This window comes from Bubalus bubalis, chromosome 19, assembly GCF_019923935.1.
Source record: "Bubalus bubalis isolate 160015118507 breed Murrah chromosome 19, NDDB_SH_1, whole genome shotgun sequence".
NCBI lineage: Eukaryota > Metazoa > Chordata > Mammalia > Artiodactyla > Bovidae > Bubalus > Bubalus bubalis.
The window spans coordinates 55,776,871-55,801,562 of NC_059175.1; the positions used below are offsets into that span (position 1 = coordinate 55,776,871).

General features: G+C 43.1%; 1 protein-coding gene and 1 non-coding gene across 3 annotated transcripts in view; both read right to left on the reverse strand.

Annotated features, from left to right (window-relative positions):
• The window catches only part of BASP1 (brain abundant membrane attached signal protein 1), a 53,366-nt gene extending 34,910 nt beyond the window's left edge, over nucleotides 1–18,456 (reverse strand). The window contains exon 1 of one of the 2 annotated variants that reach the window (XM_025270682.3): nucleotides 18,219–18,456. The gene's annotated coding sequence lies outside the window, so the exon portion shown is untranslated. Of the gene's footprint in view, nucleotides 1–17,742; nucleotides 17,763–18,218 lie in introns of those variants that run through there. The other variant, XM_006047908.4, reaches the window with a different exon arrangement.
• LOC112580715 lies at nucleotides 2,923–3,029 on the reverse strand. The gene has a single exon (XR_003105054.2). It is a non-coding gene; the product is annotated as a U6 spliceosomal RNA (small nuclear RNA).
• Nucleotides 18,457–24,692: the final 6,236 nt, after the last annotated feature.

Consider the following 24,692-nt stretch of genomic DNA (forward strand, 5'->3'; position numbering starts at 1 on the left):
TCAGCTGGTACAGACAACAGGTAGTACAAATCAAACCAGAAGGTGAAGGTTAGAGGAACAATATGAGATTGGTTACCAAACTTGCCATGAAGTCACTGAGATTTCTTTTTAAAGTCATGTTCACGTATCTCTGTAAGCTATTTGCAATACAGGAATCAAGAGAAACCAGCACTTTAGAGCAAAAAGGATTAGACACATAAGTAAATATAACTCCTATGACAAAACATGGAATACTAATAGAAAAATGATCTGTTATTAACTTTAGCACTGCAAACCCTTACCCAATCCAAGAAACTTTAGAATTAAGATTTTCCAAAGCACCTTTTATCAAAATGAACTTTGTACAGAGATACTCCTTAATCCCAGGTCAGAGTCATTTCCACACCCCTCCCATTGTGTTCCTCAAGATTCCAACTCTCTCTAGAACAAAGGACAAACATCATTCATTCCTGAATTCAGGAAGCAACTTCCCAAGAATAAAGATTTGAAGGATCCTACAAACCATTCAGTGCTTTTCTGAGACTTTCAAAGAAAGAACAAGAGAAATTCTCCCTTTTATTTCTCAGGCTGAGCAGCTTGTCTTACAGTGGTCAGGGGGTACTAGCTGGGAACCCTTCCCCCATAGGTCCCTCAGATATTGAAGAGGCCACTCTGCTTGAGACCTAAAGCATATTCATATGTGTTCTGAGAACTAACTAGGCTTGAAGGTTTTCCCTTCAGTTTATAATCCCAAAGTACTATGTTCTTAATGAAAATGTAAGTATGTAAATGACTTCTCTACCGAGTGATTAAGACCTTTGAATTAAATGAAACCAATGCTGGATTCTACATTCTCAAAAGTGATCAGTTCAGTTCAGTTGCTCAGTCGTGTCCAACTCTTAGCAACCCCATGGACTGTAGCCTACCAGGCTCCTCTGTCCATGGGATTTTCCAGGCAATAGTACTGGAGTGGATTGCCATTTCCTTCTCCAGGGGATCTTCCCAATCCAGGGATTGAACCCGGGTCTCCTGCATTGTAGACAGACGCTTTACCATCTGAGCCACCAGGGAAGTCCCTCTCAAAAGTGATAGTTACATAAAACTCTTTAAATAATAGCCTACCAAATTCGGAATATCCCACATGGATGGCTTAGTTAAGTAGAAAAGATGGATCTACCAACAGCAGAACAGAGAGAAGACAGAGATAATGATTGATCCAGGCTGCTAATTCAATAGTCATCTAATATCTCTATGTGGGTACAGACCAACGCTTTTGTCTCACTGTAATTACTGGTGAACCTTTTTGCCTTCACCAACTGTAAACTCCTTAAAAACAAGGTTAACAGGTCTTTGCGTCTCTCAGCTCACTCAGTAAACAAACATTAACTCTACAAGATTTTAATGTGGTTTGTATTTTCCTACACTGCATTTAACAGAGTAGCAAACTCCCACGTCGGCTGCTCATTTGAACTCCTTTTAAAAAGCTTAGTCTTAAAAATATGCTTACCAAAACCACTGCCTGTTTTGTTTTTTAGAAAACCATTGACATTAAAATAAAGACTGAATTCATTAGCAAGTAATACCTGTACCTTTTAACTATATAAAATAAATTTTTAGGCTTATGTCTTCAAATGTGTGCGTGTACGTCATGTGCACCCAACCTGATAATGCATTTATAGAACAGAAATAGAACTGTCTTCACAAAAAATTGAAGAGGAGTAACACAGGTATCCACAACAGCAGGAGGCCCACACAGAATGCTTCCTGGAGCTGGGGGATGAGGGACCTGAATGTCTAAGCCAACCATGCCTTGGGCTTCCTTACTGCAGCCACAGCAACTTTTCTGTTTATATTCCTCAACTTTAAAACCAAAATGACATCTTTATCCTAGCAAGCCACATTAAGATGACTTTTTAAAAAAATAAATCGAGGAAAGTATTGCTTAGTAAATTCTTCTTGGAAATACACATCCAAAGGTCTATCAGTCATCCAATTACTCATTTGTTTCATAAACCGCTGCTCAACCATCAATACCATGTCATTCCAGCTAATTACATATTCCAAGTACATAATCTACAACCTCAAGGCTTCAAAACAAGAAGTCTAGTATGTGAGAAGCCAGCTGTCAGTATGGTGAGTTAGGGATACTCAATAGCACATAAGATCAAAAACTAACTGCAAAGAGTGTCACCGCCCTTTTCATTCTACTACTCAATTTAAATCCAACTCACATGACCCTACAGCGTCAATGATCCCAGGCTGAGCTCTCCCTTCGGATGGCCAGTTCCCTTCAATCCATATGGATGTGCCATCCTATGTGTTAGTAGGGAGGGACATCAGAAAGCAAGGGGGAGATAAAGGAGCCACAGCTGCAGAGAATGCCACTGGCTAATTCACAAACTGAACTCACCGAAAATGAGACCGTACAAGTCTACAGCCATCTTGTAGAACGCGCCCCATTTCATCTAAAATGAGACCATTTTAAGACAAAGTATTGATTTACTAGTAAAAGTAGCATGTGTTTATGGTATTGATCATGTAGATGGTATGAGATGCCTGATAGCCAGCCCAACACAGCTCAAAGATAAAGACAATCAAGACCCAGAAATCACTTCACCTATAACTGCACATTGAATATGCTTTTAAAAAGTAGACAATTAAAATAAAAATGTTGCAAATAAAATATCAATATCTAGAAATGTTTCAGAATAAGTTGTAATGCCAGATTAGACTTGCTTTTAACTGGAACCTTACATTATTATTTCTTAACTACAGGTTATTTTAGAAATCAATTTCCTATGATTGTCAAAACCTACAAATTTTGTGTGTGTGTGTCTTTATAAAGTTTATTATCACAAGTTCAACCATAATAAGTTCACCAGTAAAAGAAAAAAATGACGATTTACTCTACAAACAGTATAGACAATTCTGCCTGATTCTCAAAAAAATATGGAACGCTTCATGAATTTGCATGTCATCCTTGCGTAGGGGCCATGCTAATCTTCTCTGTATCGTTCCAATTTTAGTACATGTGCTGCCAAAGCGAGCACCAAACTTTTTTTATTTAATAAGAATTCTATCATTAAGAATGAGGTACCAGACACTGTCCTGTGAGAGATCTCAGGGCTGAGAAGAAAATACTTATCTCTAAGAATTTTAGTTCACACTGACACTAAAGACACTCAGGGATGAGACAATGAAAGTTGAATACTGACCATCAAAGAGTACGTGTAAATGGTGGGGTAAGGGGTGGGTGAGGAGTAAACCACCACCGCCTAAATTGTGTTCACCCCAACCAACCCAAAGGAAACACTGTGATATCTGCTAAAAGTTTGTTACAAGCTGGTTCCTGGATGTGAAACTACAGCAAAGGTCAATGCTCTGAAATATGCCTTTATCTGCATAGCAAGATGTCACATGGCCATAAAACATGACCTCTTATGCCTTCAGTTCTTACTGGACCATAGGTTTTGTGCTAGAAACTGACAGCCAAAGATGAACGAAACAAAGCCTTGTGCTGGAGAAACTCACCATTTAGAGTAAGTGGTCACAGCATAAAATCAGGGCTGTGTGCTCAGTCATATGTGATTCTTTGCTACCCCGTGGACTGTAGCCTGCCAGGCTCCTCTGCCCATTAAATTCACATGTACTTCATGAGGTTTATAATCTATTGGTGTTAAAATCATTATGCTCATCTGGGGGCCTAATACTCCTGACCTCACAAAGACTGGTATAAAAATTCAATGGTTAAGATGCTCAATATGACTGATTCATGGCAGACCCGTGACATTCAAGCACTTGAAAGAATGCATGAGAAGTCCAGCTACAATCTGCCCCAATGTTCACTGGCTGTGGATTCTGTCTGAAAAGACCTCACAGGGTAATACTGCTTGTTTCCCAAATAACACAATTTCATTATTTGACACCCTACCTTAGGAGGAAGCCTGGATGCCTGAGCCATTAGTACTAATTACTCCATAATGTCACAGGCCTGCAGAACAATTACCACTAAGGTTAGTGCTTGGAAACAGAATAATTACACTAATTGGAGTTCATCAGGTATTCATCTTCATAGTAAGCACAACTGATGAGGTGAAATCGCATGTCAATACATGGAAGTGATCTCAGCCACCAAAGGTGACTTTCAGAGGATGTGTGCCCTCCATGAAATATATGGTCCTGTGGGCAACCTTGACACCGAGCAAATATGAAGCGTCACATAAGCCCCAGAACTGCTGGACAGCTCTGTCACGGATCAACAAAACTGACACATCCCTGCCTCCTGGGTCTTTCCATCCAGAGGAATGGAGATATTAAATAATCACATCGTGTTTTGATCAATTAAGAGCCAAAAATGCCAAGTGCTCTGAGAGGGATGGGGACAGTCAGGAAAGGAACGTCTGAGAAAGTGGCATTTTTAGGTTGAGGAGTACTTGAACAATGGAGAAAAGAATATTCCAGGCAGAAGAACAATGGGAAAGAGCTTGGAGCATTTGGAAGCACTGAAAGGCAGGCCGCATGGGTGAGAATGGGGATTAGAGGAGACTGAAGAGGAAAACAGAAGGTGAACACGAGGGAACTTACAAATCGGCAAAGGATTTTGATAATTTTATTCTATGTGTAACAGAAAGCAATGATAAAAAAGTGTTCAGCACAGGGATGCCACGCTTGCATTTAGCAGAGTATGACCACAGTAATCGAGGAGAGGGGTAAAAACTTCAACGAGGTTCACGACTTAGTGTAGAGAGGAATGGATGGAAATGAGGGGCAATGACCAGGGAGATGCCAGACTTTTGTTTGCAGGATGATCCCCGTTTTCTGGAATGAATGGAAGAAGGTGCTATTGACCAGAAACTGAACACCAAAAGAAGACTACAGACATCGGCTCAAAAACAGATATTGCATAAATTAAAGAATTAAAAAAATTCTACAGTAACATTGCAGGTTTTATGAAGAAAATTATTTCTATAAAAGATATTAAACAGTACCAACTTTCAATTAGTTTAGGGCTGGTAGTTCATCTAGTTTCATCAAATTGAATTACTATATTCAATTAGACTGTGGCTTAGTGAGGTAATATTTTTATTGCTATAGTTAACACAACATGACGTGACCTGCAGCTCGAAACAGAAAGGCAATGATTGAATCACTTGAAAGGGCACTTTCAAAAGTCGTAAAGTGCTTTTTGAAAAAGAGCCGCCAAAGCGTTACGTGAAGATACAGTCACACCCACGCTTATTGAGAATCCCCTCAAGAGTCCCTTCAGTATCACTACTTGTTTTACTTCTTGGAAAGGCCCCAGAATTCATAAGCCCTGATTTTTTCGTTATCAAAAACTTCATATGACTTCTGACACTAACTTCCCTACCCTTACTGTCCCACTGTAGAGAAACCTGTCAAAATTCCAACCATTCTTTCCACATTTGCTTTCTGTTAAAACCTGTATCTTCTAGTGTCTTCAACCATCCATCCAATAAAACTTGCCCACAGTAAGATTCTTCAGGAGCCTGAATCCCTACCAACAAGCATGGATGCTGGTATAGGATTTTAAACTGGCTTACATATCTGGTCAACCCTTCCATTTACATTAAGGGCTCTTGACCAAGGCCACTACTGGTAGGAGTTGTCTTTTTTCTTTTTCTCCGCCCAGAATACCTGTTTTAATTTATTCAAGAATAGGTGTCCTTTACATGACCTGGACTATGTAGATCCTTCTCTCTTCCTTTATTCCCTTGCTGTATTTAGAAATATGGATAACCAGTGGAAAAGGCTTCATGCAGAGGAAAAGCATGATCATATAGTGCTGGAATGAAAACAGGCTTCACCACAAATTAATGCCTATTGATTGGTGGCAACTGCCTAGAGCACTGTGTTGAGAAGGATTCTGAGGCCTCATCCCATGTCTATCCTGAGTCCAACAGAGAGAATAGTACCTGCACACACCCTTTACCATCCCCAGCCCGAGGGAGCCATAGAAACAGGCTTTGAAGTCCACATAGGTTCCACCTTTCCTAGTGATGTGAATCTCAGGGAAATTAACTTCTCTGCATCTCATGTCGTCAAAAGAGAACACTGCTCAGGCTTGCCTCACATGGATTTGCAAGGAGTAAACCACAGGCACTGGAAGGACTGATGCTGAAGCTCCAATACTTAGGCCACCTAATGTGAAGAGCTGACTCTCTGATGCTGGGAAAGATTGAAGGCGGGAGGAGAAGGGGATGACAGAGAATGAGATGGTTGGATGGCATCACCGACTCAGTGGACGTGAGTTTGAGCAAACTCCGGGAGATGGTGAAGCACAGGGAAGCCTGGCGTGCTGCAGTCCATGAGGTCACAAACAGTCGGACTTAGTGACTGAACAACAACAAAACCAGAGGCTCCAGGGCAGCTGATTCTCCCCACCTCCTTTGTCTTAAGGACAGGGAACGGGGCACTTTGCATAGGGGCTTTGAATATTCCTCTAAACCACCTTTCCTAATATGAAATGAGCTGTGCCCTGCTTTCATTCATATGCTGAAGTTCTAACTTCCTGCACCTCAAAACTTAAGAGGTAAATTAGGTGAAAATGAGGCCACAGAGGTAGGCCTAAATCCAATAGAACTGATGTGTCCTTATACAAAGAGATTGGGACATAGAGAGAGAGGGAGACATGCACAGATAGAAGACCCAAAGAGGACACAGCCAGAAGGCAGCCATCTGCAAGACATGGCGAGACATCACAAGAGGAAGCTGAACTTTCAGGGCAACACCTTGACTTTGGCACTGTAGCCTCCAGGCCGGGGAGTCTGTCATGGCAGCCCTAGCAGAGGAACCCAGGAACGAAGTGTCCTGCCTCTGCAATTCCTGTTACACGCGAGTATCTCCAGCTCTCCTCTCCTGCCCCTCCCCTGCCTCCTTTCACTCTCCAGGCTCCTTTTTCTCCCCTGAAAACACTAGAAAGAGGGGGTTGGGGCTTAGAAACGAGGTCAACGACTGCTGATCTAGAACAATGCAGTTTTGCTTCCTGTATCGTACTTACCAGAAACCCTGCCCACACAAGGGGAATCCAGACACTCTCAGGAACAGAAAGGAATGGTGTTCCCCTCTTTCCATCCAGAAACACAGCTGCAAAAATACCCCGTGGAAACTTCCCTCAAGCATAGCCATTTCCTTCTTTTCAGAAGGATTTTCACAAACCTCAGTATTTAGTAAGAAATGTTATTACTCCCAAAGGCCTCTCCCTCTCTCAAGATGGGATGGTTTAGTTAGGGTGGTAGTTACATGTGTTATCAGAATCAGAATTCAGTGGAAATTCTTCCGCAGCCAACTTGCACTTCACACTAACCACGGTGCATGTTAGCGATCTAAAACATTTGTTCTAGCAGTTAGATATTTTCTCTGCCGGGTAAACTATGCAAACAACTGCTAACATGTCAGGGCTTGCTGCTTCGCCATGCTGTGTGCTAACAGTAATTTTATTATATGATGCTATCTAAATACCCTAAGGGTTTAGGAAATTGAGGAGGCTGGTTTTTAGATATTATCTGTCCCAGATGACACCCTCTTCCAACAGAAATCACGCTCAACTCTATTGGGTTGAGCTTTTCTTCATTCCACTTATAACAGCAGTAATATTTTTTGCAGTATTACATCATTCTGGACTTCTTTACCCTTTATTTGGGACCCTTGGCTATCTCACTACAGATATGACAAAGAATACTCCTTAAGTAGTATGCCTAGCAATGGGGATCACTAACAGGAAAGACACGTGCAAGCGGTCACTCTTGGTCATAAAGAAGGCAAGTTAAAGGTGGCAGCGTGGGGACAAATCCTAATTTAACTGGGGACAAACCCTAATTTGCCAACTGATCCCTCTAACCACCACGTCTCCCCTTAATATGGTAATATCTGTTGCTGGAAATAAGGATACAGCCATAGAATATATTACTACTGACGACATTAAAGTTTAAAGTACAACTATGTGATATTTTTCAGGCAGGAAAGGACCAATTAACATGGTTGGGTGAGGCAGAGACATGAGAAGCTTGGTGACCTTCAGACTCCGTTTTTTAAAAATTCTTCTCTTACCTTAGTGAAAGTATATGTCATAATCCCATCATGTAGTTGTTTTTCTCTGCATTGTAGCCAGTTGAGTTCTCCTAGGAGGACCTCGGACCCACCCACCCAGGAGACTTTAGTATAAATGAAATGAAAGCTAAGCTCTCTGGAAGGCAGAAGCGAAGCCAGTTAGAACAGAAAGGGTGGAGGTTAAGTGGAGTGAGCTACTGGTTCTGTCTCTTATACCAATGAAACTTTCAATGAGACTTTTACTTAGTCAACCACTGGATTAGGTAGTGGACAAGAGTGATACTCAGATGTGAGTCACATGTAGAAACACATACCTGGGAAACCATCAGCCTTGTGTTAACAACCTGTGGGAGACCATTGCTACAAATGCTCTCTGTGGGAGACCATTGCTATAAACACTTGTTCCTATTTGTCTGAAAACCACATAGTAGAAGTTCTGGAACCAGGTTTCTGAAGTCCAGCTGGGTGAGCCCTGGGAATTCAAAGCTTGAAGTCTCAACAAAAGACGACCAGGGCTACTGAGACACTCTAGTGCCTAACAACCTCTGGTCAACTGTATTCACTGAGGCTGGGCGATCACAAGACTCTGGAAGAGCTATTGTCACCATTTAATTGTTGATTGAAACTCTTTTTTTCCTACCTTAGGAAAATGAGTCATGCAAATTAGATTCCAGAACACGTCATTTAATCATTCAAGTCTTTAGTGAATACCCAAGTGGTCATATAATCTCACCCTACCTCCTGGATGGAATACAGGATAAAGGCAGAAAGCCATCTCAAATCTCTCCATCTGTAAGTCACTGATTTCTCTAGATTTTCCTTTTTCCCAAGTCTTAAACATGCCTAAAGCAAACTCAGATGCTCTTATCCCATGTTGAAACAGCTGAGAATATTCATAAAGGTCAGAGTCAGCAAATATTCTACAGCCCCTATAGTTTCCAAGACAAGCTCAGAGAGGCTTAAAACAGGACTGTGGGAAGACCCAGTGATTCCAAGGAAATCTGGATGTCCTCACAGGCACTAGATGGTTGCTATTGCTTTCTCTTTTGATATACTATTTCCCCAAGTAGATCCTGTTACTGTTTAACTTGACTATTGTATTAATCTATTGGCAATGGTGTTTTGAATGGCCACCATCAGGTCAATGATGTGGGTCTTTTCAAAATTAGTTGGCCAAGCAATCTAGGACACTCGTAATTTAGAAAGCTTAAGCAGGAGAAGCTGTTCTCTGATATCCTTTGCCTCATAAACTTAAAAAAAAAAAGGAGGGGGGCAGTTAATTTGGCTTTATTTAAGAAATATGTCCATTTCTGAACCTGTAAAACTATAATTTAAAAGCATTAACAAAATTGCAAAGTCTTTTGTTTATTGCAGGGTTCCCTGGAAAAAAAATATAAATTTATCTAAGACTCATTCTCTACTTACTGAAATGTCTAAATAGATTGTTTTAAATATGAATTAGAACTCTCTTATCTAAAAATAAACTTATCATAGTTTCTCCAAATACAAATGCACACAGTTTACATTGCTAAAATTCATTTCAAACATCTGAATATGAAACTTTATCAAGTGTTTTAACAACTTAAGTACTTCAGTTTCATATTTTAATGACTACTTCAGAAACTTACTGCCCTTTTAAATCCTCAAAATCATCCCAAATACCACAAATGATCATTCTGATCATTCTAAAGAAAAAAAGATCAAACCTCATGTTTCATGCAGCTCTCAAGCCAGTAAACCTGACTGTCTGTGTGTGCTAACTCGCTTCGTCTGACTCTTTGCGACCCTATGAACTGTAGCCTACTAGGCTCCTCTGTCCATGGGATTCTCCAAGTAAGAATACTGGGCTGGGTTGTCATGCCCTCCTCCAGGGGAATCTTCCTGACCCAGGGATCAAACCCACTGTCTTCTATGTATTTTGCATTGGCAGGTGAGTTCTTTATCATTAGTGCCACCTGGGAAGTCCAGATAACCCTAAGAATGGACAGAAAAACTCATGTCCATCTCTACAGCTCTGTGCACACTGGATCTTCCAAGAGATTCTGGAGCATTTCTAGGGCACAATGCTTCACTGCTCTGCTCACTCCACAGCCCCCAAATTAGTCTAAAACCAACTGGCTTTCTTTTCAAACTCCTACCCTCCATCTGCAGGCTCCAAACCCTGCAACATTTTGTTTATTTTAGGAGAGAAACAAAGATACGACACAAAAATTTAGTCTTCTGGGCGAAATTATTTTAACGCATGCCATAAATTCTTTAGCATCTGAAGGAAACCACATGCCTATAATAAGAAGAAAGCGGAGAAGATGGCATGTAGCAAAAGCAGCAGCAGGCAGTAGGCACAAGTGGTGCTATCGAGAAGGCAGAACTGGTTCTCTGCTGGAGAGAACACAGGATCGGGCTGGATTTTCAAAAACTGGTATCAGGGACTTCCCTGGTGGTCCAGTGGTTAAGGCTCCCCCTTCCAAGGCTCAGGGTGTGGGTTCCATCCCTGGTTGGGGAACTAAGATCCCACATGCCTCAAGGGTCAAAAACCCAAAACATAAAAAAACAGAAGTAATATTGTTAACAAATTCAATAAAGACTTTAAAAAAAACCCCAAAACTGGTATCAGAGTCAAAGGAAGGAAGGAATTTTTTTTAAGCTGAAGATAGTTCGAGTTTGACTCAATTAGATCAAAAGGAGGGCTGGTAGGAATGGAGCTTCAGCAGGAAATAACCTGGGTTTCCACTTGGCCACTGACCAGCTCATGGGACCTTGACTAAGCCACTGACATTTCTAAGGTCCTCTGAGTTCCAAAAGAAGTGTTTTAGTGATGAGCTTACAATCCTTCTGTTAGGATGATGCAAGAATTTACAAAAGACTGAGGTTGCACTGATAATTAGGCCAGTATTTAAACCCAGCCACCAACTTTGTGTAAATGAACCCTCCGTGGAGGGAGAGTGAAAATGGGGTCACGAGTTTAGGACTTGGTTTATTTCTAATCAGGCAACTACAGAGCTGGAAGAAGGCTGACTAGTATCTCTGATTAGTATATCAAAAGTAGAATTACAGGTAAGGCATTTGAGTGATTATTTCCACTTGTGAAGTGCAACAAGGCCATTTCTCTATAGTCCTCAAAAGCAGCCTTTATCCATCGTCATCCCAGAAAGAGAGATGACTTATAGATATCAGCCTATATTCACACAACAGGAAGCATTTCTAATCTAGAGGCCACTAAATGCATTTATGGATTAAATATTTATTAGACAGTATATCTCTTCTAAGATAATTTTTCAGAGAAAAACCTAGCACAACTCTCTCTAAATGAATATTGAAGAGGTTAATGTGTTACAATATATTACCCATTTTATCCCAAGTGTCCATATTACATGAGATAAAATAGCCAAGGCTTACGGGAAAAAGTAGCATTGGCCAGCAGAATGGGACTATTAGACATGGATCCAAATTCTATTAATTTCTGTTAGCCCTAGGATCTTATGTACATTATTTAATCCTCTTTTTTTTTTGTTTGTTTGTTTATTTATTCACAGGCAAAATGCCTCTTACAATTTGTTTGAGGGGATAAATTTCACTTACAGCATAAGACACATAATAGTCAATAGATGTCCAATTTCATCCCTTAACTTCTTCTATGATACACTTACCATACCCAAAACCGCTTTCCCACAGTGGATACCTGACAGATAAATTAATTTCCCTCCTGATTCCATAAGATTCAAAATCTTGTTTAAAGAAACTATTAGAAAAATAATTTAACCAAAATGAAAAATGACTATACCTTCACTCAACAGCAAAGCCCAGTGTTCAGAAGGCCAAAGATGAATCACTTAGGCAGATCCCTGAATTAAATGCCTGAAAAGTCAAAGTGATTCCAGGATGAACCATCTCAAATATCTGGAAGGCCAAAGAACTTCCTTTTTTTTTTTTTGGTCACAGTGACTAAGGTTGCCAGGGGGATAATTATTTCCAGAGATTTTGTCAACAGGTAACAATACCTTCACATCCCTGAGTAAGACAAGCTTTGGTTTTACTCCTGGTGTGGGTGGTGGGGATGTGGAACAGTGTCCTCAGTATTTTAAATATCTAAATTGGTTTTTACCAATCTTTGCACTAATGACTAAGACACTTCTTTCAGATGCTAATGAATACACCTTGATTCAGGACACCACAAAGCCAAGTCTTTTCAGGTTATGAATGAACTGTGTCTACACCTAAGGTCATCCAGTGGAGTCCAGATCAAAACAGAAGGCCTTTCTCTGAAGATCTCCACTGGAGTGGGTTACCATTTCCTTCTCCAGGGGATCTTCCTGACCCAGGGTCAAACCTGGGTCTTCTGCATTACAGGCGTCTGTAAGTATGGTAAAGTACTTAAGTCACCAGGGGCTTTAAGTTCCAAAGACTTTCACAGTATTGTTTTTCATTGTAATACTAATCAATATGGGGATTGGGGACCCACTCTGGACTTTTAAAACTAGCACAGTGTCTTGGCAACAACTTCAAGGTATCAGAGCTGTATTTGGAGGCTTTTCTAAACCAGATTTCTATGTTCTACCAACTCCTGTCCAAGGTACACCCACCAGACTTTCTTGCAATAATAACCTTCGAAACAAGAATATAAACAGCTGTAGATACAGAGGATGAAGTAAAGAAAGCTGGTCCGCTCACCTCTTTCAGTGAGCGTGCATTATAAAGGTACACAGAATGTGGGAGGCATTCCCCTGATTACTTCATCTTTACGGAAACTCTATATTGTAATCTTCATTTTACAGATGAGAATTGAAGCACAGAGAAGTTAAACAATTCAACAAATGTCACACAGCTAGTAAATGGCTGACACGAAATTCTTAAGTCATTCAAAATGATTAAGAAAATAAATCAATTCAAAAACAAGTTTAGAAAGCATCTTAAGTGATAAGAAGGAAATGTGGAAATACTTGGCCTTCCCAGCTGAACACCATTTTCTTATATAATCTTGAAATGTGTCCTTATGACCTGGGTCCCTGTGGTGCTTGCAGATGGCTTCCATTTCAAAGACTCTAAAGCTTTCAGGAATTTACTCCTAGACTTCGAGGCATGCTCAATTACCACCTCCCCTCTCCGACTTCCTTGGCTAGTCAAAAAAACTCTGGCTTTCCCTGCTTTTGTTCAAAAACATCTACTGCCTTTGGAAAGCCTGATTTTTAATGTTCCTTAAACCCTTAGGGTGCAGAAGAAGAAAAATATACTATGAGACTTGGCATCCACGTCATCCCATTTCTGAGTTCCAGAACAAAGAAGAGAATGTCGTTTAATCACTTTGCTTCCTAGGCTTGTGTCTTTTCAAAATTACAATTTAACTATCCACTGGTAAGATCTAGATGATTATCATTTACTTCTGATAAGGTTTACTGGACATTTTTTTTCTTACATGACACTTACCTAGATGTCTGTCTTGATAGCAGGGGAGAGGATGGATTTAACAAAAATCTTTGGGCAGGCTGGGAACTTCTGTGGTTTTAAGACCACCCCTGTATTTTCTCAAAAGAACTGAAATGCCATCTCTTGAGTTATGTAGGCAGCCGTGGGAAATTCAGTGAGGGTGGCCGTTCTGGCATCATTCAGTCCACATGGGAGCAAACTCCCATACGGTGTCTCATAGAATTTCAAATATGTATCTCCATGAGGTTTGAAATATCCTATTTCTGACTGAATATACTGAAACCCTCAAGTCTTAATCAGCATGGAACAAAAACAAGCTCAGTATACAGAAATTAGTTACTGATGTCATTCACACTGATGGCTATGTTGAAAATGCAGACTGAGAGGGCGAGGGGCCCGAGGAGCCAGCCACTGTACTTACACTCTTTTCAGACACGTGCGATCCTTTTTATAGCCTAAAATTAGGAATTATTACTCCAGTTTTACAATTGGATAAAATGAAATTCAGAGCGGTTTGAAGCAATTTGGTCAAAGTGGCCCAGCCAGTGCCTAGAGACTTTTCAAACTGACTCTCCTTTCGACTACACCCTAGGAAACCCCCCTATCAAGAATATTTTCTCTCTAAAAAACATTCTGGCTATTCACAGCCTGGGTTATTTCCTGATACTAATCCACCAGACTTAAGCTGCAAAGTAAAGTTCCCAATGCATTGTATTACCCAAAGTCTTAAGAGTCAGAATAAATGGAAAGGATTCAATGAGTTAAGAAAACTTGATAAAACAACAGATTCCGCTCCCATCCCCCCACCCACCTCCAGAACTTCAACTCATATACAAGCTCCGATTTACCTCCACAGTACCTGGCTTCCAGTTTACCAACTAAAATAATCATCAAGATGTTAATCTTTTGATAGAGGATATAAATACAGTAGTAGGTTAAAACTACATATTAGAAAGATAAAGACCTAAGCAATTCAGAACATCTCTTTTTAACACAATCAGACACCAAAGGAAATCAATTGCGTTTGATGAACAATAGTGAACAGGCCTCTTTTTAAATATTTTCAAAACAAAATTTTACAAACAATAACAAAAATAAGGCAGAGCAGCTTTATAAATCTTCTGTTCACTATAAGCATTTGTTTATTACAACTTTTAAAATGCTTTAATGTGAATGTTTAAGAACCTAAATGAACATGCTAAGATGCTCAATGCAACCCATTTATTTCAGGGGTACACTGGTAAAAATTGGAAATGAGCATCTTAGTAGACTAGCTAGGCTCTCCTTTCTATATACATACTGAGAAAAACAGAAAACTGATTATTTTCCAAAGACCAACATGAAGCACTATAAAATGATATTCTGTACCAACTATCTTGTTTCATATCAGTAATAAAATTTATTTTGTAACATGAGTGTATATATATATATACAAATTGTGTGTGTGTGTGTGTTGTGTGTATACATATGTATACACCTTACTTTCCTTAAAAATGGTTTTGGATTTTGGTAATTTTTTACAAAATTACAGTGGCTATTACAGACATCCATTTAACAGTGACCAAATCTCCTAAGTTTTTCATATTCCCCTTATTTTGACTATGGAATGAAAATGGTTTGAAATTGTCCTTAATATGAAAAATATTTTAAAGACAAATATTAATGAGACAGACTACGTCACACCTTAGATTATAATATGGTTTGTTCTAGTAAATCCAGGAAGATTGCAACGGATGCCTCCAAAGATAAGGAGCCAGAGCCCTGTAGGACTCTTCCATTCAAATCAGACGTTCAAATTAGGGTGGTCTGTGGGGAGAAAAGGTTCTCTTCTGCCTGCATAATGAGCAAGTGCATCAGTTAAGGAGAGATACGCCACTGGCGCCACTGATAATATGGTCATTGTTGGCACATTTTGTCAAAAGGCTCAGCTCCCTTTCTCCACCTGCTAAAGCTTGCCAAAAAGCTAGCCGGGTAAAAGAATAAGGTAACCGATTGTTTATAATTCAATTTAAAAATGGTCTTGCTCAAAAACCTGAGACTCATCGAATTGGGGGCATATTGGTATATACTCGTTATTGCATGTGATCTATACTCCGACTCATCTGTTCCTCAAAAACATAACCTAAAGAAAAAAAATCTACCCCTAGCCCTCTAAACCCTAAAAAATCCACCCAATACTATGGAGGACAGTGGGTAGCAGGCAGCTACCCTCCATATCAAATAAAGGTGCTGATACATTCAACTTGATCAATATCAAGTTTTATTAACAGGAACAAAAGAGATAATTTCCATTTTCCTGCCACGTGTTGTCTTACCAGGGTGTACTGAGAATACTGAAACATAAAATTCTTTCAAGTGTAATGTAGCATGGCAAAAATATAATTATTTACTCCATTTTATACACAACAGTTAAGTCTCTTTTTAGTTGGTAGAACAAACTGGCCCAAAAAGAGGCCGTAGTCTGCATCACTGGAAAGAAAAATCAGTCATCAACCTATCAAATGTGTGTGTATATGTCCATATATATATGGAGACATATATCGATACATATGGAAAAGAAAAATTAAGAACTTAATAGACCATCTTCACCCCAGCAGCCCCATCTGCCTTCTTCCTCCCCTACCAGTGGTCTCCATCTTCATGAGGTTCTTCTTGGATTTTCCTAATGAAACAATGAGGTAGGAATCAAAAGAAAACAGCGTTAGGATCCTGACAAAGTAACCATTTTCTCATCTCTGGGTTTTGTAGGCCCTCTTGTTTGAAGAAATGCCAAATGTCTTAATTTTTCCCGTAGTGACACCAGGGGCAAAAACCACTGTCATTTTTGAGACCAATGTCCCTTCATCAAACGGCCAGAAGCAAAAACCTTTCAGATAAACGGTTAACTGATGCAAATTAATAGGGCAACCATCACTGCAGTGCGATATGTTACAGGAAAAAGAACAATGAACAGCAAGAGAAAGGAAAAGAGCAGTGTTCCGTTACAAAAACATTAAACCCCACAGTTTGCCCTCAGCATCAAGGCTAATCTTATTTTTCATCAACTGAAATAGCTAAGAAGGCAAAAGATGAGATAGCCTAGAAGAAATACACGCACGGGGTGGGGGGAAACTGTCATCTGTATCCAAGGGTTTCACGCAACATTTAAGGCAAACGCCTTTGTTCCTGGGCTTGGGAAGGGAGTGGGTGGGTGGGTGATGGAAGGATCAGATGGGTCGGCCCAGGCCCTCCACACCCTGCTCTCCGGCGCATGCGCGAGGCCAAGACAAAGGAATAGGTAATTACAGTCCGGATTCATTCATTTTGCCCGCAGTACTGAGGTCTGTGAGCCCCGGTTGTAATCCCTGCGAGGCTGATCCACACCCCTAATGCAGGAAGACCACCTCTATGACAGTGTTTGATTTTAACCTGCCGCAGATATGCTAGTGGCCTCGCGGCAGACCGAGGCGTGGTTGTCAATCCTGTTCCAGGTACTAAAAAATGCACCCATGTGCGCTGCGTTATTTTAAGCGGGGTGAAAATTACACAGGCAAAGACTGTTCACGGAGTTCGTTTCAAGGCGGAAATGTCTCTTGAGGAAGCAGATAAGGAGCCCAGCCAAGCGTTCGATGAATATTCATGAAAAGAATGCGGTTTGTAGCCACGCATTGTGTGTGCGCTCGGATCCAAGGATTCTGCAATTTTTATTCTTTGGGGAAGGAGGGAGGAGGCGATTGGGCGAAGAAGGGGGAACAGGAGCCAGGCGTCGGGTTTCAGTGTTAGCGCTTTAGGCAAAACCTACTAAACCCCAAACCTTCGCTCCCGGCCGGGCTGGGCGGCGAGGGGCCGCGCGCTGTCAGGTTCAAGCTCACACCCTCCGGGCCAGGGCCGCCAGAGGAGGCGCCCAGCGCATTCTCCGAACTGAGTACTGGAGACAAGGAAACGCTCAGATGGAGCCCACAGGTTAACGGCAAGGCAGCTCGGCCCCGTCCGGGGCTGGGGCTCTGATGAGCTCAGTGGTGCTTCGGGAGGCACGTTGTCGTGTGAACCTCGCATTCCTCGCCCACCCCAAGCCAAGATTCAGGAGTCCCAGCGGCCAAGGAAACCCATTTGCTGAACCAAAAAGCCACCTCCTTCCTTCTGATCACACCACGTCCCCCCGTATCCCTTCTCCCCCTTAACACTCCCGCCCCACCCCACCCCTACCCTTCGTCTTCTGCCGCTGCGACCCCCGCACCCAGCGCCTTCTTCCCGGCGATGAGCCGCGCGGGTGACAGCCTCTCCCACCAGACTCACAAAATCGTCTCTTCGGGACTCAGTGCACCGCAAAGGCTTCACGTTCGGCAATCTCCTGCTGCACTAGCTGCTTTCCTCCAGTCCAGCTACCCACCACCAACTCTGTTTAGCAGGCTCACCAGCCCCCCCATCCCCCCAGCTTCCCCACCCTGCGAGTGGCTGCAGCCACCCACCTCGGGAGGCCGCCCCCCCATCTCCCCAGTTCCCCGCGGCGCGACGGAGCCCTCCCCAAGGGATCCCCACCCCCCACGACCAGCGCCGTCTAATCGGGGGCCCCGCACCACTCCCCCTCCCCACACCCCCCATCCCGGGCCGCGGCGCGGACAGAGAACAAAGGGCCTCGGGGGGGGTGGGGCGGGTGCAGAGGAGGAAAGAGAGGGGGTGGCGGTGGGGGCAGAAGGAAACGGAGGCCCCCGGGGTGGCCGGCACCCCGGGTTCGCGGCGGCTGCGGGGGCCACCGGGGCGCGCCTCCTTACCGGGTCTGGGTGCCTGTGGCCGCCCCGAGGTGAACGCGGTGCCGCGGAGGGACCCGGGTCGCTGGGCGTCGTCCGGCCGGGTGCCTGGCCGCTGGGCGGGAGGCTCTCTCCCCGGCTCGACGGCGGGGAGCCCGGAGCGAGGAGCGAGCTGTCGCGCTGCTGCCGCCGCCGCCCTCGCCGCTGCCGCTACTGCCCTCGCCGCCGCCGCCGCAGCCTCTGCATTTCTCGCGCGCGCGCTCCCCCTCCCCTTCCTGCCCTGCGCCCTCCCCCCGCGCGCCCGCCCGCCCCCCGCTCGCCCCGCCCCCCGCACGCCCCTCCCCTCCCGTCCCTCTCGGGGCCCCGCCCGCCTCCCGTCCGCTCCCCGCGGTCCCCCAGCCCCGCCCGCCCGGGTACCCCCGCCTCCCTTCTCCAAAGGGCTGGTTCCCCTCCTCGCCCCCTCCCCTTCCCTCCATCCCCGGACCCCTCCTTCCTTCTAGCCCACTCCCAATCCACCTCCCCTCCACTCCTCTCCAGTCCCTGGCCCCCCATCTCCGTCGCCTCCCCTCCCCCGGCAGCGCCGGCGATGTTTTGGGGCACACACACACACACACACACTCTCGCTCTCCATTGCGCCCACCTCTCTCTCTGTGTCTATTCTGTTTGGAACGGTTGGGTAAGAAGGTCTCGGGCTCTCGCTCAGACCTTGAGGGGCCGCCTCGAGGTGGTGCCTGACGCCCCCTGCCCCTTGCTACCCTTTCTCAGCATCCCATCCGAACGCTCGCGATGTCTGGCTGAAATTCTGATACCCGGGCAGGCAGTGAGGTTCGGGAGAGGGGTTGACCTGGTGGCTCCCTTTGGGTCATCAGGACCGACGCCCGAGGGTGGACAGTGGTCTCCCAGGGCAGGCACGCCTGGGCGGCGCCCGGGTGCACCAAGTGTGCTGCGCCCCGGCAGGCTGCGGCTTTGGACCAGCGCGGCGCGGAGGTCCAGCCGGCCGGGCGCGCGGCGTCGCCCCTGCGAGGATGCTCTCGGGACTTGGGAGAAGAAGGAGGAAAGACCAGAGCCCTAGGCACGGAGCCGTCGGTTTTTTGTTTTTGTTTTTTTGATGTCTGTGCTTTAACGGAGGCACCAGTTCTCAGGAAGAGCGAGTTAGCCGAGACAAGCCGCACAGTGCAAGCTCAGAAACGCACAGGTTAAAACCGTGGCCAACTGCGGAGTGTGGGGTGTCCGGGGCAGGGGGGGGTGGGGGGCGGCTGCCACTTTATCACAGGAATACAAAATAACCACCAGGGTGGGGATATATGCTCACCTTGCTTATCTGTTGACAAGAAGCAAATGCGAAAAATAACGTAACACGACATCGCTTAGAACGGTATAGCTCTTTTCATTAGACAAAAGCCAATTTTACCCTCCCTGCAAAACCCTTCTGAGGCTTTGGAACTTTCATTTGCGGCATTTGGGCGCCCTCTGGCGGTATCTGGATTGCTTTCCGGCTCGCCCACATCGCAGCAAAGAAAACCAAAGTATGCCGCTCCTGCTTCTCTAGGATGGTTCTGCCCTCTTGACCTGGGCGAGGATTCGAGGATAGGAATGTATCCAAAGCCGGAATGACACAGTGTAACCATATGTTACAAGGAGGCAGACGCCAAAGGCAAGTGCATCCGCATTCAAGTGGGAAAAGGTAAGTCCATTTCCGATTAACAAGGAAAAAACTTACCAGAATTTAATTGCTATATTTAAATTAAGCTGGGTGACAGTGTCAACCCCATACAAGCCTCAAAGTTTTGCAGTGGAACAAGGCTCCCCGACTGTACTGATATTTACAGTTTATGCGGGTCACGCCAAATTAGACGAAGGCGTGAAAGCTGGAAATATTCACCTATGAAAGCCAAAGAGGCAAGGGAATTTTGCTCTTTTTCATTTTTTTCTTTTGTCTGTTTCCCATTTAAATGAAATAACAATGTGTGTGTGTGCGCTCAGTCGCTAAGTCCTGTCCAGCTCTTTTTAACCTTTGGACTGTAGCCTACCAGGCTCCTCTGCCCACGGAATATTCCAGGCTAGAATACAGGAGTGGGTTGTCATTTCCTCCTCCTAGGGGATCTTCCTGACCCAGGGATCGAACCCACATCTCCTGCAGCTTCCGTATTCGTAGGATTCTTTATCACAGAGCCAAAGAAGTAAATATGGTACAAAAACAGGGAAGAAAATTACAAATGAAAGCATTTTACTTGTTTGAACATAAATGTTCAATAATTTTCTATGATCAGTATATGTCCCTCATTCCAGCACATTATTTATGAAGTTAGATGTAGGGTTTCTCAGTCTCCTGTTTTGGACAGATAATTTTCTGATGGGGGTGGGGATTGGGTGGATCTGTCCAGTGTAGTGTAGGTTGTTCATCATCATTATTGACCTCTATCCATCCACTAGTTACCAGTAACACACACACAAACACACACACACCTATCACCCCCACCACCACCACTTGTGACAACCAAAATGTTGGTTGTCATTGCTAAATGTCCCCTGGGAGGCAAAAATCCCTCCAGGTTGAAAATTACTGGCCTATCATTTTTTTTGAACTGTTATGAGCAAGTCTTTAAGTTTTAACCCTATTCAATTAAAAGAGCATTTACAATTTTATGCTCATAACATGTACGGAATATATTTGTTAGGGTATCTGCATAGTTATTTCATTTAGCATTCAGTTTTTATCCCTGTGATCTTCCAGTCATGTAAACTCATCCCCAAATAAGTAAATATATGTTTCTATTGTGTTTGCGTGGTAAGTCTTTGGATGTTATCTTATATCTTTTCCTTTTTTCAATTAAAAAAAAAAAACCTAACAATTAATGTTTGGTACTTTCAGTGCTCCTAGCTAAATTTTCATGATGGAGAAAACAAACCTTTCAAAGGTGTGGTTAGAATATAGATCACAGGTTACCATAGAAATGGGAGGCAAAAGCTTACATCAATGAGACTTCAGGTCTCCTCAGTTTGGTCTTCCATCAGATTTGTTTATTTAGAAGATTTTTAAAGGAATTCTTCTTTAATGAAATAATGCTGTAACTGGCTGATAGTGCTATTAATCTTAAGAATGGAGGCTTTTCCAAAATTTGTAGATATGCACCATGTGGTACCCAACACGTTATATCTGTTATATCCCAATACATTATAAAATCCAATTTGCTGATGTTTTTAGTCTCATTTTTAGTTGTTCATCTAACATCTTACATTTTTAAGATGCATGCTCTTGAAAGGTTGTTTGTTTTTTTTAACCCACACTTGGGGAATTAATGACTAAGCAATTTAAAGCTCTGGAGTTCAGAAAATTGTTAACATAAACTATTATGGATGCCACTAGCTGTTTAGATTATAGACAAATTAACTTGGAAGTAGATGTTAAAGGTGCAGTTTGTGACAAATGTAATTAATTTTCAACATTATATTCATGAAAATAAAAATTGCTTTACTCTCTAAAAGGAGTGAATAATTTTTAATAAAGCTAGACTTCCTGGGATGTAAAATGAATTTCACTGTCATTTTCAATTGCCTACATATTTTGCTTCAGTGAGGCATAACCTGCATTATGGAAATATTCATCAAAAAGATAAATGATTCAGCAACTACCGATTTTTACTAAAGGATTTGCTGTAGAATTGCTTGCAATGAAATGGACTCATGTCACCTAAATGAGTAGGCTTACAAAAACCTCAATATGTGTTCAGCTTTTCATATCTATTGTTATTGAGACATATAGGGTAGATTATTATGTAGACCTCATCTCACCTCCAAAGCTCACCCACAGCTCCCCTCTCAGTACCTCTCATATCACCCACCGAGGCCAAGCACCTTCCCAGTTCCCCAGCCTTTCCTCCTAAACAGTGAAAAGAGAATTACGACCCCAAATAATACCTGTGGACCAACATGAATGAAGCAGAAGCGTGGTCACAGTCATGTCACCGCAGCGTTCCCCTAGCCACCTTTGCCTGACATCTTTTTGACTAGCTCTAGTTCAGGGCCACTGAATTAATGCAAACCCACAGAGACTTCTATAGAGAATTTGATCAATTCAGCAGGACAGCTAAGTATTGGGCAAAGGACTGAATTGCTGCAATTTGTTCACAAGATCTCTTCTATGAATTGCAAGCTAAAGGTTAGACAGGCAATATTACATATGGAAGCAGATAGCTTTTCTTTCTTAAATACATTAATAATTTTTAATCAAAGGAAAATGTTGACATGTGCATATTTACTTCCTCTTTCTCCCTTTCTGCCTCCCCCCGCTGCAGCTTCCACTGCCGTTATTACAATCGCAGCCTTCACACAGCCCAGAAAGGACTTGGTTTCAGTCAGTGGTTCTCAAGCAAGGGCTCTTCTGAGTCAAGAAGACATGTGGCAATATCTCCAGGCTTTGGGGGAAACCCATAAGGGGAGAAGTGCTACTAATAGATCAAGATCAGGCATCTTTAGATTTAACTAATGTAACTAATAAAGATTAGGGTTACTGCTAAACCTCCTACAATGCACACAGAACAGCCCCATAACAGGCAGTTGCTCATCCTAAAGTGTTAGTAACAGCGAGTGGAGAAACCTTGGTTTAACACCTGATTTTTCTGAAGAGCACGTGCTGCCTGAGGACCTGTCTCATGCTGTGGTTCAAGGTGTCAGTAGAGGCAGCATGTCTGGAGGTGCAAAGACTTAACAGATTTTCCTTTGAGCAGGGGCTGCATTGCGCCCTGAGCGCCTTCATCGCCGCCTTTCTTGGATAGATCACAGATCTGGGCGGTGACTTTCAGAGCCTAGATTTTTAATTCACTGTATTCCTACATGCTGAGTAAATGGAAGAAAACAACTTACCTGGTCCCCTATTTCATGCTCCTCTTTATGTCCTGTAAGAGGAGAGCTGGAAACCTGAGCCAACGTGTGTTTACCACGAAACAGTGGACCTGAAATGCAAGGAGCAACCTGGCCTTGGCACCACACTGGGAACATTTTTGCCCAAGATAAAAGACGGATAAAAAACAAATCTTATCCTCTACCTGAATAGTTCTCATTCCCAACTCCCTCCTCCCTTTCACAGACAGGAATTTCCCCACCTATCCTGTAAATCCCAAAGCACTTTATCTACTCACTAGCATTTTCTATGAAGCAAATACACAAAACTAGACATAGAAAATGTCAACTACAAATTGGCACTTGCCAAGAGCATTGACAATGAACAGCAAGGGCATTTGCCATTTGCCTCTGCAGAGATGGACTGCCCCAGTTGCTCAGAGGGTAAAGCATCTGCCTGCAATGTGGGAGACCTGGGTTCGATCCTTGGGTTGGGAAGATGCCCTGGAAAAGGGAATGGCTACCCACTCCAGTATCCGAGAGATACTGAGAGGCCTAGAGAATTCCGTGGACTGTATAGTTTATGGGGTCGCAAAGAGTCGGATACGACTGAGCAACTTTCACTTTCGTGTTATGATCTCAGTCCTTGCATCTCCTTATAATCTAGAAAAGCACTAAATCCCTTCATGGTGACATCAGACCCTCACTACTAACAGAAAACCTTTTGTAAAATGAGTGCTTAATGGTTCTGAACTTGGCCTTCTCCAAAACCTTATATATTGATCTTCCCCCACTACCTCTTCGGAGCAGTCTCTCAGAGCTGTCTGAGGTGCTGCCTCCAGGGCTGCAGTCCTCATTTTGCCCCACATAAAACTTCACATGCAACTCTCAAGTTGTGCATCTTTTTTTGTTGACAAAAACAAACCTATGGCTACCAAAGGGGAGAGGTGGTGGAGGTTTAGTCACTCAGTCATGTCCGACTCTTTGCAACCCCATGGACTGTGGCCTGCTAGGCTGCTCAGTCCATTAAAATCTCCAGGCAAGAATACTGGAGTGAGGGAAGATTCCCTTCCGCAGGGAATCTTCCCCATCCAGGGACTGAACCTGGGTCTCCTGCAATTTGCAGGCAGAGTCTTTACCACATGAGCCACCAGGGAAGCCCCAAAGGGAAAAGGGAGGAAGGATAAATTAGGAGATTAGGATTAACAGATACCTACTACTGTTTATAAATATGACCTATATAAACAAGGACCTACTATATAGCACAGGGAACTATACTCAGTATTTTGTAATAACCTATAAGGGAAAAGATTTTGAAAAAGAATGTGTGTGTGTGTATAACTGAATCTGCATACTGTATACTTGAAACTAACATCATACTGTAAATTGATTTTACAGTATCAATATAAATAAAAGAAAATACATAAAGCCAGTGATCAAAGGATGTTTGCCTCCCTAACCAGGGAGGGCTTTTTTCAAGCACTGCTTACCTGTTTCTACAGACACAGAGGAGAGGATTAGAACAGAGGGACCTTAGTCTTAGGGAAATAGTCCTTAATTCTTTGGCTGCCCTTCCTCCATAATCACCCATTAAGCTCTTCAAATAACAAGTGACTTTACAATGGCATAAAGAAAGAATGTTGTAGAACACTTTTTCAT